Genomic DNA, 15,256 nt, shown 5'->3' with positions numbered 1-15,256 from the left:
AGATCCTATTAACTGGAGATGCCAGGGGATTGAACCTGGCTGGGACCTTTTGTGTACAAAGCAGGCGCGCTGCCTCTGAGCTGGCATTCCTCCCATTGTGGCATATGGTCATGTGCCCACAACTGTAGTTTTTCATCAGATGATACCACCCTAATGGCAGAAAGTGAAGAGGATCTAAACAGCCCCTTGTTGAGGGTGAAAGAGGAGAGGGAAAAAGCTGGTTTGAAACTCAACATTAAAAAAACGAAGATCATGGCATCTGGCCCCATCACTTCCTGGCATATGGAAGGGGAAGAAATGGAAGCAGTGACAGATTTTATTTTCTTGGGCTCCAAGATCACCGCAGACGGTGACTGTAGCCATGAAATTAAAAGACGCTTGCTCCTTGGGAGGAAAGCTATGGCAAACCTAGACAGCATAGTAAGAAGCAGAGACATCACCTTGCCGACAAAGGTCCGTCTAATCAAAGCTATGGTTTTCCCAGTAGTAATGTATGGCTGTGAGAGCTGGACTATAAGGAAGGCTGAGCGCCGAAGAATTGATGCTTTCGAACTGTGGTGCTGGAGAAGACTCTTACGAGTCCCCTGGACTGCCAGGAGGTCAAATCAGTCCATCCTAAAGGAAATCAACCCTGAGTGCTCATTGGAAGGACAGATACTGAAGCTGAAGCTCAAATATTTTGGCCACCTAATGCGAAGAGAAAACTCTCTGGAAAAGACCCTGATGCTGAGAAAGACTGAAGGCAAAAGGAGAAGGGGACGGCAGAGGATGAGATGGCTAGATAGCATCACTGATGCAATGAATATGGACTTGAGCACGCTCCGGGAGAGAGCGCAGGACAGGAAGGCCTGGCGTGCTATGGTCCATGAGGTCACGAAGAGTCGGACACGACTGAACGACTGAACAACAAATACTATGTGGTGTGATGATAGTGCTACGGGAGATTGCACTTCCTCACGGTTGAATGTATAACTTGAGCCTTAATGGCTCTTCCCTAGGTACCATGTCATTTAGTTATTGAATCCAGCCTGAGAGGGCTCATTTCCACTTGTTATCAATAAACAATTGCCCTACCAAGATGAACGAAGATGAACTGGGCATGTTTAGCCTTGAGAAGAGGAGACTGAGGGGAGATATGATAGTGCTCTTCAAGTACTTGAAAGGTTGTCACAGAGAGGAAGGCCAGGATCTCTTCTCGATCATCCCGGAGTGCAGGACACGGAAGAATGGGTTCAAGTTACAGGAAGCCAGATTCCAGCTGAACATCAGGAAAAACGTCCTGACTGTTAGAGCAATATGGCAATGGAACCAATTGCCTAGGGAGGTGGTGGGCTCTCCCACACTGGCGGCATTCAAGATGAAGCTGGACAGCCATCTGTCAGGGATGCTTTTGTTGCAGAACCCAGAGTCAGAGAGACCACGGAGTGAAGGAAAAAGAGATTCTTTATTTAATGCGCGGGCTTAAGGCTGGAATCGTTTCCAAAGAGCCAGAAGCCCCGATTTACATTAGCACATTGGTTTTATAGACATTGTGATACATATGAAATGGCTCCTCCTCCCCCTCCCGCATGGGGTTGCAATCCTCAACATTTCTTCTCTTAGCACTATTGTTTCTAATACAAGAACTGGGTTATAGGGTAGCCATGATAAGGAGAGAACAGAAGAGAATAGCAGAGAACAAGATATACAATTGTATGACCTTTGACAAGATAAGGAATTCCTGTGTCTCGTCAGCTTACAACAATATATTCAAGGGAGAAAGAGCTCAGCAAGAACATGAAGCATGAGACTGCATGAGGCTACTTAGTCTGACCCCCGATATGGCTGCTACACTTTGACTTAGATTCCTGCATTGAGCAGGGGGTTGGACACGGCAGTCTTATAGACCCCTTCCAACCCTACTATTCTATGATTCTATAATTCTATAATTCTATACCATCCTTTAATTTCTCATCCCCCTTGGTGGGAAAAGGTTCATATTGTCCCTTCGACAATGCCATTTTTATACTGTGCAATTTTACACTGCTTTTACCAGGGATGATCCATAAAGTATGCCATATGCTTTTAAAAACCACAGTAGTCACATGGTTAGAAAAGAAAGCAAGGCAACACATTTCAGGGCAGTCATGAAGGGTTGGTGCTTAATAGCCCAATCCTATACAGTGGGTATAGGATTGCCGCCTAAGGGGAATAAAACTAGTGCTGCTAAAATAATATGAATTAAAACCTTTAAAAACATAGCATTAGATTTTAAAATGTAAATAAGCACCACAACAACAAGCAGATGAAATAATCTCAGCCATTTTCTACTCAGGTGATGGAGTGCTCCAATTCCTTTTAACTGGTGCTCTCCATGAAGTGGCGATGTTCCCAGCTGTGGAGGCACATAAACTCAGGGAAGATTCCAACTCATAAAGAACAAGAGCAGTCCTGTAAATTCTTGCAGTTTCCAGATATTGTGTTAACAGTACAGAAGAAGCGTGTTTCTCCTTCTGTATGCTTGTAAGAGTGCTGGAAGGCAAAGAGGTCAGTACAGATGTCATGCTGCCAATTGCGTACCATGATAAAGTGACTGAAAGTAAAGAATCATACACCTTCCCTCACCCACTTATGAGTACATATGAAGTACATATGAAGTAGTCAGCAGACTAGTTGAGTATTGTCTGCACTGATTGGCGGCTTTCTCCATGATTTCAGACAAGGAAATTTCCTAGCACTACCTGGAGGTGCCAGGGAATGAACCTTTTATATTCGGCCACTGAGCTATGGTCCTTCCCCTTCTGGAGCACAAATTCTTACTGGATGTAACCCCAGTTACTCTGCATCAACAGCAACATTCTACATTTAGGATTAAGCAGAGCTCTTGCTTCATCCAAGGGTGCTTCCAGATGAGGCTTTTATTGCACCATCGCCCCACCTCATTCACAGAATTCTACAGGGGGCTCAGATGTTGTCAGGGTTCCCTTTTTGCCCCTGCTGAACTTCAAATAGCCAAATCAAAACACAGACAAGAGGCTTCTATCCACTGCTCTTTAATCCTTTTACTTCAATGGATCATACAGATGCAAATTGTCAGTAACTCACAGTCTACAAAGGAAATGCCTTCAGGGAGTTCAAAGGGAAGCTATGAAGGTTGGAAGTTGCCCACCGTTTGAGAAAAGGTGGGCACGCTTTCCTAACTTAAGGGGTGGGGGTGGGGATCTCCCTCTATCTCGTGAGGTCTCTACGCGTAGCTGTTCCTACCGGGCCAATCGGGCAGATCGCCTAAGCTCTGCCCCTCCCATCTCTCTCAGCTCTGCATCTGCTCCTAGCATCGAAGAATTCAGGCTGGCCAAGCCCCACCTCTCCCTGTTCGCTATGTCTCACAGGGGTGTGCGAAGAGAGGCCCTCCCCGTCCAGCTGGACATTGAAACCTGAGGAGTCTGTCTCTCCCTGTCTGGAAGAGTCTGGGAAAGTTCCTCCCCCACGTTTTGCAGTTCCTCTTCCGAATCTGAGCTACTCTGCCACTGCCTATGCTCTCAGGCACCCCTGACAGATGTCATCTTCCACCTGTGACCCTCTCGTGCTTTCCTACCACTTCTTCCATTTTGTTTCTTACCATGGAAAACCTGTTAAGGAAGAAAAGATGGAATAGCTACACAATGCTTTCTTATTGTTAGTGCTAGGATCCCTACATCTGGAAGCATCCCAGGATTTGAAATCTGCTTCAGTCCATCATGGTTTAATATCCTAGGCTGAGAGCAAATACTGCTTGGCTTTAACCTTTGTTAACTTTGCTGCCAGCATAATGGTTTGCCATGGCTAAACTCAGCAGGGGTGATTTGTGCTCCAAAAGGGAGGAGCAGACTATGATCAAGCAATCTGCAATTTCACATCCACACCAGCCCAATGAGTCTGGTATATGGATCAGACAGCGATAGTCCTGGCATGTGGGTCAGAGGGATATAGATCTCCAAGACATGGGTCCATGTCTTTTAACTCAAGGCTGGTTGACTGCTCCATTGGAATATGAATAAGTATTATTAAGAAATTTGCAATTTTGTTTTAAAAATACAGCTCCCTGAACTATCTATGACTAAATTGGCTCGATGCAAAGTAAAACAAAATGAAACAAAACAAAATGAAATGAAATGAAACGAAACCCCCCAAAGCTGTCTTGATTGATAAATGGGAAAGTGTAGCCAGTAGTCCTTCTTCAAAGCCATCTGATATCAAAGAGGTTGAGTAGGCTTTTGTATTTGTGTGTAACTTAATATCATTCTTACCAAACTACAAAGGTTGCATTGCAGTTGAAAGGATCTCCTTTGTATTTCAGTTTCCTTGTTGAAAGCACATGTGATTCAGTTTCATTGAAAACTTCAGTAGTATCATTAGGACACTACAAACAGTGTAGCAGAGATAGCTGTTAATGTAGGGTAAGGGAGTAATGTTTATGTCCTTTAGAAACTCCATTAAGTTGAAACTTGGTGTTATTGTTTTTAGTTATGGTGACTGTGTTTCAACCAACAGGAATTCAGTGGTGTGGCTGCGTTTTCAGGCTGCCAAAAAAGAAGGGGGCAATCCACATCCCACTGAAATCAATGGCCAAACTCCAATGGATTGTAATGGATTTGGACTCAGCCTATTTGAAGATGATTATAGGTGCTGGGCTCTGACACAAATGTGTCTCGTTGCCATTTCCAGTGTAACACTTCCTTCTATGGAAGTAATTGTGTAATTACTCCCATCCACTGGTGACACTGGGCATGAAGAGGCAGGCAGAGACTACTGGCAAAACATTTTACCTATGGTTGTTCAGCAGTACACTGGTTTGCACACTACTCCAGCTGCATGTGATGCTGCTTCTGTATTGTGACTTGATGGTTTGCTGTACCATCTAGCATGGCATGCCATGTCAAAGGGCATAGCTCTGTCACAGAGCACCTGCTTTGCATGAAGAAGGTCACGGATTTGATCTCTGGCATCCCCAGGTAGGACTAGGAAAGAATCCCGCCTGAAACTCTGGAGAGCCACTGCCAGCCAGTGTCACAGAATCATAGAATAGTAGGGTTGGAAGGGGCCTACAAGGCCATCGAGTCCAACCCCCTGCTCAATGCAGGAATCCAAGTCAGAGCATCCCTGACAAATGGCTGTCCAGCCTCGTCTTGAAGGCCTCCAGTGTGGGAGAGCCCACCACCTCCCCAGGTAATTGGTTCCATTGCCGTATTGCTCTGACACTCAGGAAGTTTTTCCTGATGTTCAGCCGGAATCTGGCTTCCTGTAACTTGAGCCCATGATTCCGTGTCCTGCACTCTGGGATGATCAAGAAGAGATCCTGGCCTTCTTCTCTGTGACAACCTTTCAAGTACTTGAAGAGTGCTATCATATCTCCCCTCAGTCTTCTCTTCTCAAGGCTAAACATGCCCAGTTCTTTCAGTCTCTCTTCATAGGGCTTTGTTTCCAGTCCCCTGATCATCTTTGTTGCCCTCCTCTGAACCCTCTCCAGTTTGTCTGCATCCTTCTTAAAGTGTGGTGCCCAGAACTGGACACAGTACTCCAGATGAGGCCTAACCAGTGCTGAGTAGAGGGGAACGAGTACTTCCCGGGATTTGGAAGCGATGCTTCTATGAATGCAGCCCAAAAGAGCATTTGCCTTTTTTGCAGCCACATCACATTGTTGGCTCATATTCAGCTTGTGATCGACAACAATTCCAAGATCCTTCTCGCTTGTAGTGTGGTTGAGCCACGTATCCCCCATCTTGTAACTGTGCATTCGGTTTCTTTTTCCTAGGTGCAGAACTTGGCATTTGTCCCTATTAAATGTCATTCTGTTGTTTTCTGCCCAGCGCTCCAGTCTATCCAGATCACTTTGAATTTTGTTTCTGTCTTCCAAAGTATTAGCTATCCCTCCCAATTTTGTGTCATCTGCAAATTTGATCAGCATTCCCTGCACCTCCCCATCCAAGTCATTAATAAAAATGTTGAAGAGCACTGGGCCCAGGACTGAGCCCTGCAGTACCCCACTCGTTACCTCTCCCCAGTTTGAGAAGGTCCCATTGATAAGCGCTCTTTGAGTCCAATTCTGTAGCCAACTGTGGATCCACCGGATCGTTGTTTCATCTAGCCCACTTTGAGCTAGTTTGCTCATCAGGATATCATGGGGCACTTTGTCGAAAGCTTTGCTGAAGTCGAGGTATATGATGTCTACAGCATTCCCACGGTCTACAAGGGAGGTTACTTGATCAAAAAATGAGATCAGATTTGTTGGCAGGACTTGTTTTTGACAAATCCATGTTGGCTTCGAGTAATCACGGCATTGTTGTCAAGGTGCTTCCAGATGGATTGCTTTATGATCTGCTCCAGAATCAACAATATTCAACAATACTGGGCTAGACAGACCCAGGGTCTGACTCGGTATGAGGCAGCTTTCTATGTCAATACTTTTGAATGTGTTTCCATGCTGGCACTGGATTTTCCTAGAGGACTCCAGCATTGGTTTGGTTTGGTTACTTATGGCACTCCTGGCTTCACACCTGGTGCAATGATCACAACACTAATTTATATTTTCCCAGACACAAAATATTTCACATAGACCAGGGCTGCCCCACATTACAGAATTAAACTGGTTTAACAGTTATTTTCTCTCCCCAGAGAACCTTGGAAATTGTAGTTCTGTGATTTGGGCTAGGGATCTCTAACAGAAAATTGACAAACAGCAATTCATAGGATTCTTTGGGGGAAACATTGACAGTTTCATTTTTGGCATGTCCCCATTCTTTTGTCATATCCCCATTGTGTTTGTCTTGTATAAAACAACCAAAAATGTCCAAATAAAAAGGACGCACACAGAGACAGGCATTGGAAAAGGTGGTTTCTGTCCCTCGGTTCCTCTCTGTCCTTTCCCAATAGGATTGCCCTGTAAGCCTCAGGATACTGGATGTTATTTACACATAAATGAAAAGAGACGGCTCCAGACACACATCCACAACAAGACGCATTTAATGCTTCTCATTTTGGCACACTCTCTGAAGCAGCATGGCAGTGTGATTAAATCACTTTCTTCCTCCTCTTTGCCTCTTGTCACAAGAGGCAGTACTTGTTCTGAATGGCTAAGCACAGGCATTACATGCCATCAAGGGAGGTGGGTTCATGCATATGTTTGACTTTCATTCCTTTGTTTGACAGGAGAAATGCTTCCAAAGGTACAGTATGGTAGAGCACGGAGCTGACACCAACTAATGAGAGGTTCAGTGAGCAAAGAAAAGCATAAAATAACAATTTTAAACTCTATTATATACACAGTTCTGAAACATCGTTGTACAATAGCAGTTCATGAATACCAATGTTGGTGTTAGTCTGTGTATCCTTAGCTCTGTGTCTCCTACCTGAAGGCTTGTGAGGAAAAAAAAGTGAAAAGGCAGAATAAATATGTATGAGCTGAGGTGGAGCAGATGGGGCTGTCATTTCAGAGAGAGAGAGAGAACAGGTCATGTTTAATACAGCTCATAACTGGTCTCTTTAAATGGGCCAATGAAATTTAAATAAGTATGTGGTGAAAAGTCAAACAGAAGAATAAAAGTAAGTTTTGAATTTTTTGTGGCATAATGAGAAAAGGGGAACTATATATAAATCTCATGATAAACTGATTATTAATGCTACACGTAATGCATACTTACTTGGAGTAAGCCCCATAAAATTCAGTCGGTCTTGCTTTTGCATAAAATGTAGTAGGACTGGACTACAAGTTTGTATGTAGCTCAGACCTTAGACAGGAGCCTAGAACCGCAGGCCCAGGTGCCAAATCCAGCCCCCTGGGGGGTTCCCAATCTGGTCCTCCAGGGTTTCCCAGATGGCCACACCCCATTCTCCCAGACCCACCCCTTTCCCCCCAACCACTGATTGTTGGATGGTTTCCTGGCTTCTCTGCAGTTTTCCCCATTCTAAATGGTTGAAATGCCGCTCCTGTGGCTTAGGTGCTAGCATTAAGAGCTTTAAGATAAGATATGATGGCATTTTGTATTTGGCTCCACCCCTTGCCCTTTGGCTCCACCCCTTCTGCCTTCACCACCACCCCCGAATGCCGCCCCTGAAAGCTTATCCAAAATGGAATCAGGCCCTCAGGATAAAAGCAGTTCTGTACCCCTGACCTAAGACAACCATGGATATCTCCCTGACATCTTGCCTGTTTAAGGAAATGGGAATAATTTAATGGACTCCTAGATCAACTTCCAACAGCTGGGAAAACTGTACCAACCCCTTTCAAATAAAGTAGGAGAGATGCATTGTTCTTTCATTTCCAACTGATGGTGGAACATCTCCCACCAAATAGCAGAGGAAAGCAGTTTCATTCAATAAGTATTACATTTGAAAATATCCCACGAAGTTGCAAGGTGCGCATGATGCTATGCATTTCTGCATTTAACATTCATGCTTTCTTCCACTTTCAAGTTCCAGAAAGTATTTCACAAAGTTGCCAGGGTGCTGTATGAAACTCAAGTGTGTCTTGAGTTTGCTCATACTCTACAAAAGTCAGCTGCTCCTTTCACTGTTTGACTATCATCTCAAGAAACCTTGCACTGCGGGCAAGTGTTGAATCCATATATTTGGCCTTTCCTGAAACAGTCTCTACATAGCTGACCTGACAATGTGTTTCAACATAATGGTTTCCATGTGTTTGCATGCATTAAACCAGTGCATTTTTGTGCCCCCTCTGATGGTCTGTCTGTCTGTCTGTCTTTTGAAACCAGCCTTTTTATTTTGAACAGGGAAAATAGATATTTATTTAGCTTGTTTTCAAGCTAAATTTGTCACTTTTAAGCCTGTTTTGGAGGGGGTTGCCATTGCCCCCCCCCCCAATTTCAGTGGCATAGCAATGGGCAGGAATGTGGCCCATGGGGAGGTCCTGGGGGGAAGTGCTCCCTAAACCCCACAAAGTTGCCCATCTCTGATCTAAACTATCTTGAGAGTAAGTAAGGGTGCAATCCTATGCATGCTGGCTGGGGAATGCTGGGAGTTGTAGGGCTTTTTCTGTCTAATGCATAGGATTGCACCCTAATAATCTTTGATAGTGGGTCTTATTGTGTTGGCAGCAATTAACAAAAATTCTGCTTGGTACTTTTTTTGCAAGACAGCTAATAGATTTGCCTGTGGGCTGGATCACCTGCACTAGCCAGGAGTAATGCTTTGGTTGTTTCCCTTTAATTTCTGCCTTTTCCATGGAAAGATAGCATTGTATACCAAAAACTGTGTGTTCTTAAAACCCCTCCCAAATGTACCTCTGGGTGCTAATGAGAGGTTTGTGGTTTTGAATTGGGATGGCTGTATGTCAGCAGTACTGAATAATTCATATTCAACCTTATAGGTTCTATCACATGTGATCTGTGATTTACCTTCTCTGGCTGTGCAGTGTGTTTGCATTTCAGTAAGCTTCGGATAACAAATGAATGATAGCGGGTACATTTGAACTCTCAAGTTGTATGGGATAATGATATGGGCATGACTGATCTGTTTCTGTGTGTATATTGGGGGGGGTGCGCGTTCCTCTTATTTCAGTTCAGTATAGTGCTATATTGCCATTTTATTTCTGGAAAACCAACATGATACTTTTATTACATCATCTTTTAGATTATACCGAGCTCTTCAGCATGTAGTCTGGAAAGGTAGCTAATGCTAAGGTCTATAGAGAGAAGGATTATTTATTGTGGGTAATAGATTTAGGCTGGAATCCTATACACACCTGGGAGTAAGTTCCCATTGAGTTCAGTGGGAGCTTACTCTCAGGTAAGAGTGTACAGGATTGCACTGGTAGTCTATAAAACCACAATACAGATAACAAACTGTGTGAAATGCTTATTTACTTATTACAATTCTTATACAAATCTATGGTGTGACCACACTCAGAATGCTATGTACAGTACTGGTCATCACACCTAAAAAAGGATGTTGTAGAGTTGGAAAAAGTGCAGAAATGAGCAACTAAAATGATCACTGTGGATTGTGAGACATTTTTCTCCCCCTCTCATAATACTAGAACCCAGGCTCATCCCAGGAAGCTGATTGGTGGGAGATTCAGGACAGATAAAAGGAAGTACTTCTTCACACATTACATAGTTAAATTATGGAATTCACTACCACAAGACATAGTGATGGCCACCAATTTGGATGGCTTTAAGAGGGGATTGGACAAATTCATGGAGAATAAGGCTATCAGTGGCTACTAGACATGATGCCTATATGCTATCTCCAGGATCAGAGGCAGCATGCCTCTCTGTACTAGTTGCTGAGAAACAACAGAAGTAGAGGGCTGTTGTGTTCCTGTCCTGCTTGTAGGTTTCCCATGGGCAGCTGGGTGGCCACTGTGTGAACAGAATGCTGGACTAAATGGACCCTTGGTCTGATCCAGCATGGTACTTCTTATGTTCTTATATTCTACACCTCTTAATATATTAAAATCCCTAAGCTGTTCACATTAAAATACAATATAACAATATAACAGCCCAGATAAAATAATACACAATTAAAGTATTAAAAAAATTAAAAACATTACAGTACTATAAAAATAACAACAAGATGGTAACAGAATGCCTCAGAGGTCAGGGAAAACTTCAGTGAGTAGGTGTGTTTGCAAGAAGTGTTTAAAACTTGCCACCATTTCTGTCTCTCAAACCACACGTGGATGAGTGCCACCACTGAGAAGGCCTGCTTACACACTGTTACCTAGTGACATTCCATTGGCCACAGAATGACTAGTAAGGCCTCCTCAGAAGGTCTCAGGGGTTGACTGAAGGAAGACAGTCAGCTAGCTATCCTGGTCTAGAGTCATTTATGTCTTTGTATGTCAACAGCAAAACCTTGAACATGGGTCAGTAGCTAATGATATTGTACTGATATAATTAAGTTCTTTAGACATCGGTAAACATCTCCTGCTCTAACCACAGCACAGAATTGGTGTGTAGGCATATGTGTATGTCCGTGTGTGTAGAAGACAAGTGCTGTGTCCTGTGCTTTGAAAAACTAAGAGAGATGTGTTGTCCTCATGAGAAACTTAATTTCAGGACTTGTGGATTCCAAAACAATTCTAATTTTAACAAAATTTGAACACCAGGGAAGGATTCAGTGTGAATAACTGTGACTTGGACAAAGACTTTTGATACTGTAAAAGGATCTCATTCCTGCCTTTAGTATTTCTTTAGCTACTAAAATAATTTGTTAGCACAATGGCTGTCGTGTCAACCCTGCATGTTTTACCTTGTAGGCACTTCATATTTCAACAGTAATGATGGAAATGGACTGAAAAATGAAGGCAATCAATCAGTAGTGGTCTATTCCTAGCGATACACTTCCATTGTAGTACTTTATATTGACAAGTCCTTTGTTAAATTTACACTGGAATTTCAAACCCCAATTAGAGCTGTATAAGGATTTTTTCATTGGTTGGTGCTGTTTATTTCTTTTATGGGTGTGTTTTTAATTATGTTTTTAATAGAATTGTCTTTATGTTTTAATTAAGATTTTGTTTTTAACCTGTTTTTTATTGTTAGCTGCCTTGAGTGACATTGTTTTGGCAGAAAGGTGGGATATAAATTAAACAAACAAATAAATAATAGAAGCAAGGGGCTGTGAAAATGTAAGTGAGGATGAGAGAGAATTGGACTCAGAGTGGTAACGTCATCCGCTCCCTAGATCCTTTCAGGTGCAAAGAGGCAGCTGCCCTCAAGCTTCAAGGATCTTGTGGTGGGAATTCTTGACCTCCATGCTCAAGTCCCTCCCCCAGCTTTAAGGCCACTGGTTGAAGGGAAGCAAGTGGCAGGCTCTTAGCTTGTCTAACTCCCAGCTGGCTGGTTGAGGATTTATGCAGATGTGCACAGCCCTTGAATTCTGCCAGTTTTGGGAGTTGAAAGGAGGGAGGATATCATTCTAAACCTCCAAAGTTTTTCTTTCCCACCCTGTACTCTGCCCCTTCCGTTTAGGCTGTTGTGGTGGCCATATGCAGATACCCCACTTTGCTAATGTATGTGGAATGAGGTTCTCCTATATGTTGTTATGAGGTTTGCTTTTAGATGCCTGTGAATAGGACTTTCCCTGTGGATTAGGCAATACTGTGGATTAAGCAATACAAGGCTAGAGTCTTGGATTTGACAAAGAAGTGATAATAGCCTGGGATATTCAGGTGATCTGTCTTCTTGGGAGCAAATTGTTAAGATGATTTCTTCTCCATACAAAGCCACTCTGGAATGTTCTGAATAGGAAAAACTAATTAGACGAATGGGCAGGGTGGTATATTTCCCTCTCTCTAGCTAAGGATGTTATAGAGCTTTTCTACATAAGGTATTTATAGTGAACTAGTCATTGACTACGCTAAAGCCTTAGATTGTGTGGATCACAACAAACTGTGGCAAATTCTTAAAGTGATGGGAGTACCAGACCACCTTACCTGTCTCCTGAGAAACCTGTACGAGGGTCAAGAAGCAACAGTAAGAACCAGACATGGAACAACCGATTGATTCAAAATTGGGAAAGGAGTATGACAAGGCTGCATATTGTCGCCTTGCTTATTTAACTTATATGCAGAGTACATCATGAGAAACGCCGGGTTGGATGAATCACAGGTCGGAATTAAAATTGCCAGGAGAATTATCAACAACCTCAGATATGCAGATGATACCACCCTAATGGCAGAAAGTGAAGAGGATCTAAAGAGCCTCTTGTTGAGGGTGAAAGAGGAGAGGGCAAAAGCTGGTTTGAATCTCAACATTAAAAAAATGAAGATCATGGCATCTGGCCCCATCACTTCCTGGCATATAGAAGGGGAAGAAATGGAAGCAGTGACAGATTTTATTTTCTTGGGCTCCAAGATCACCGCAGACAGTGACTGTAGCCATGAAATTAAAAGATGCTTGCTCCTTGGCAGGAAAGCTATGGCAAACGTAGACAGCATAGTAAAAAGCAGAGACATCACCTTGCCGACAAAGGTCCGTCTAATCAAAGCTATGGTTTTCCCAGTAGTAATGTATGGCTGTGAGAGCTGGACTATAAGGAAGGCTGAGCGCCGAAGAATTGATGCTTTCGAACTGTGGTGCAGGAGAAGACTCTTACGAGTCTCCTGGACTGCAAGGAGGTCAAAGCCCTCCAGTTTTGCTTCTGTGTCTAAAGAGCACTTTTGACAAGTTGTTTTAGAGCAAGGAAAATGCCGTATTATTTCTAAAAGTGAAAGAAAATGCTTTTTCTGCTTGTGTATTTGCACTATTCCACTATATCACAGTGACACCTAGAGGTTATGTAACAGACAAGCAGGAAAGGAAATGCTCTTCAGGTAGCGCTTGTATCTCAATTCTGTGATGAGACTGAAAGTAGATACAGTGGATTAATAGCCTCATGCAGAAAAGTTCATTATCAAAATGTGTGTGTGAAAGGGAACAAAGGGGACACAGTACAGTTTTTGAGTGACACACAGAGAAAGAGAGATGTGTTTTGGGCTTTATAAGCCTTTTTAGGGGAGCAGCCTCTCTCTGGACACTTGCGGCTTTTCTATATGAGGCATTTATTGTGCACTTGTCATTCCCTACTCTCAGTGGTTTATGGGTTCTTTAGACAAGGTTGTGAACACCCCCCCCCCAGTTTCATTTCTGTGTCTAAAGAGCACTTCTGATGAGTATTTTTAGAGCAGAGAAAATGTGGTATTTAATTGTAAAAGTGAAAGAAACTTTTTTCACTTGTGTATTTGTGCTATTCCAGAATACCACATTGCCACCTAGAGGTTATGTAGCAGGAAAGCAGGAAAGGAAACACTCTTCATGTAAGGTTCAGTTCTCAGTTTTGTGACGAAACCAAAAGTAGATACAGCAGATTAACAGTGGATTTACAGCCTCATGTAGAAAAGCTCCTGATGTGAAGCAATGGATTTGGCTACCAGTTGAATGTTAAGCTGTACCTTCACCTCCTCTTAAACAGTATATGTATAAATAAATAAGAGAGCAATTTTATGGCCCCTAGACTGGGGGACCATAGGATAATTCGGATTCCCAGGTCTGGATTCCCAGACAGCTCTCCGAACTCAGAGCTGGGAATTCAAGCTCCAGCCCCCCTCCCTCTAGGAGCCAGTGGGAAAGAACTGCACCAGCTGCCTCTCTGAGGTCAGGAACACAACCTTGGAGGATGAGGGAAGGAGGTGTTTCAGTGGCTGGGGAGGGGAGGAGACTGGGGAGGCCAGGGTACAAGCTATCCTGAGACCTCTCCAGCTTCCTTCCCTCTCCCTCCGAAATGCTTTCGCTAGATGGCAAAGAAGTCCTTCTAGAGAAAAATGCAGGGCAGGAAGATGGGGAGGCGAAGCTGGCCTCTGCCACTCCTCTCACCCTGCATAGGTTGCTTGTAAGCCTTTGAGTTCAGGGCTAATGAGCGTCGAGGGCACAGTCCATAGGATTTTACCCTAAAAATATTACAGAATACCATAAGCCAGCCTTCCCTGGTTTCCCCAACGTGCCACCCTCCAGGGAATTATGGGAGTTCAACACATCTGGAGGGCAACCAAGTGGGGAAGGCTGCTGTAGGATGTGGGATCACATAAATAAATATGCACACTGTGGCAATTGTGCACCAGAATACCACCTCCATATCTATAGCAAGCCATTGCGCTTGTTCACATGACATGACAGCCCACCGTGGTTTATTTATTTAACCCACAGTGAGGCTTTGGTGCATGCAGGGCGCATGCAGCCACCATTGTGAATATGTGACCCCCACTCGGGGGGTTGTCGTGTCATGCAAACCCAGCAAGCATGGGTTCTGCGAGGGTTAAACAACATTGACATAACCCATGGTCTGTTTTAGGATTATGTGAGGGTTGTTTAACCCTTGCATGACTAATGTTTTATTTATTTATTTATTTGATTTGTACTCTGGCTTTCCACCCAAAAATTACACTCAAGATGGCACTCAGCATTTTCTAGGTTTGCACGGCATGACAACCCCTGAGACATTAAGGTCTAAGAAATGGGTGACTAAATAGCATAAATTGCTGGAAACTGATTCTGAAGCAGTTAACATGTAGGTCAATTCCTTTCAATGAAGAACAGATCAGTAGGGACTAAATGCTGTTTGTCAGTTGTTCTGTCACATTTATCTAAAATTCACATACCTCAACCTTTCTCTGGCAAATTTTCTCTCTTCTTCATGGAAGCTACCCTCATACTCAGCATTAAAATCAAACCTTCGCTAGGCACTCTTACTACACTGAAAGCCAAAGAATGCATTTCCTTCCAGAATAATCTATCAGGTATTG

The 15,256-nt window shown here is 43.4% G+C and overlaps 1 long non-coding RNA gene across 3 annotated transcripts in view; it reads right to left on the bottom strand.

Moving 5' to 3' along the window:
- Positions 1 to 15,256, bottom strand: part of LOC146347245 (uncharacterized) — an 83,481-nt gene that overhangs the window by 22,399 nt on the left and 45,826 nt on the right. The window lies entirely within an intron of this gene.

Source organism: Heloderma suspectum, chromosome 4 (genome assembly GCF_057233095.1).
Source record: "Heloderma suspectum isolate Gila_16-S chromosome 4, 16-S_ref, whole genome shotgun sequence".
Taxonomy (NCBI): Eukaryota; Metazoa; Chordata; class Lepidosauria; order Squamata; family Helodermatidae; genus Heloderma; species Heloderma suspectum.
This window is presented reverse-complemented; position numbering and strand designations above follow the sequence as displayed.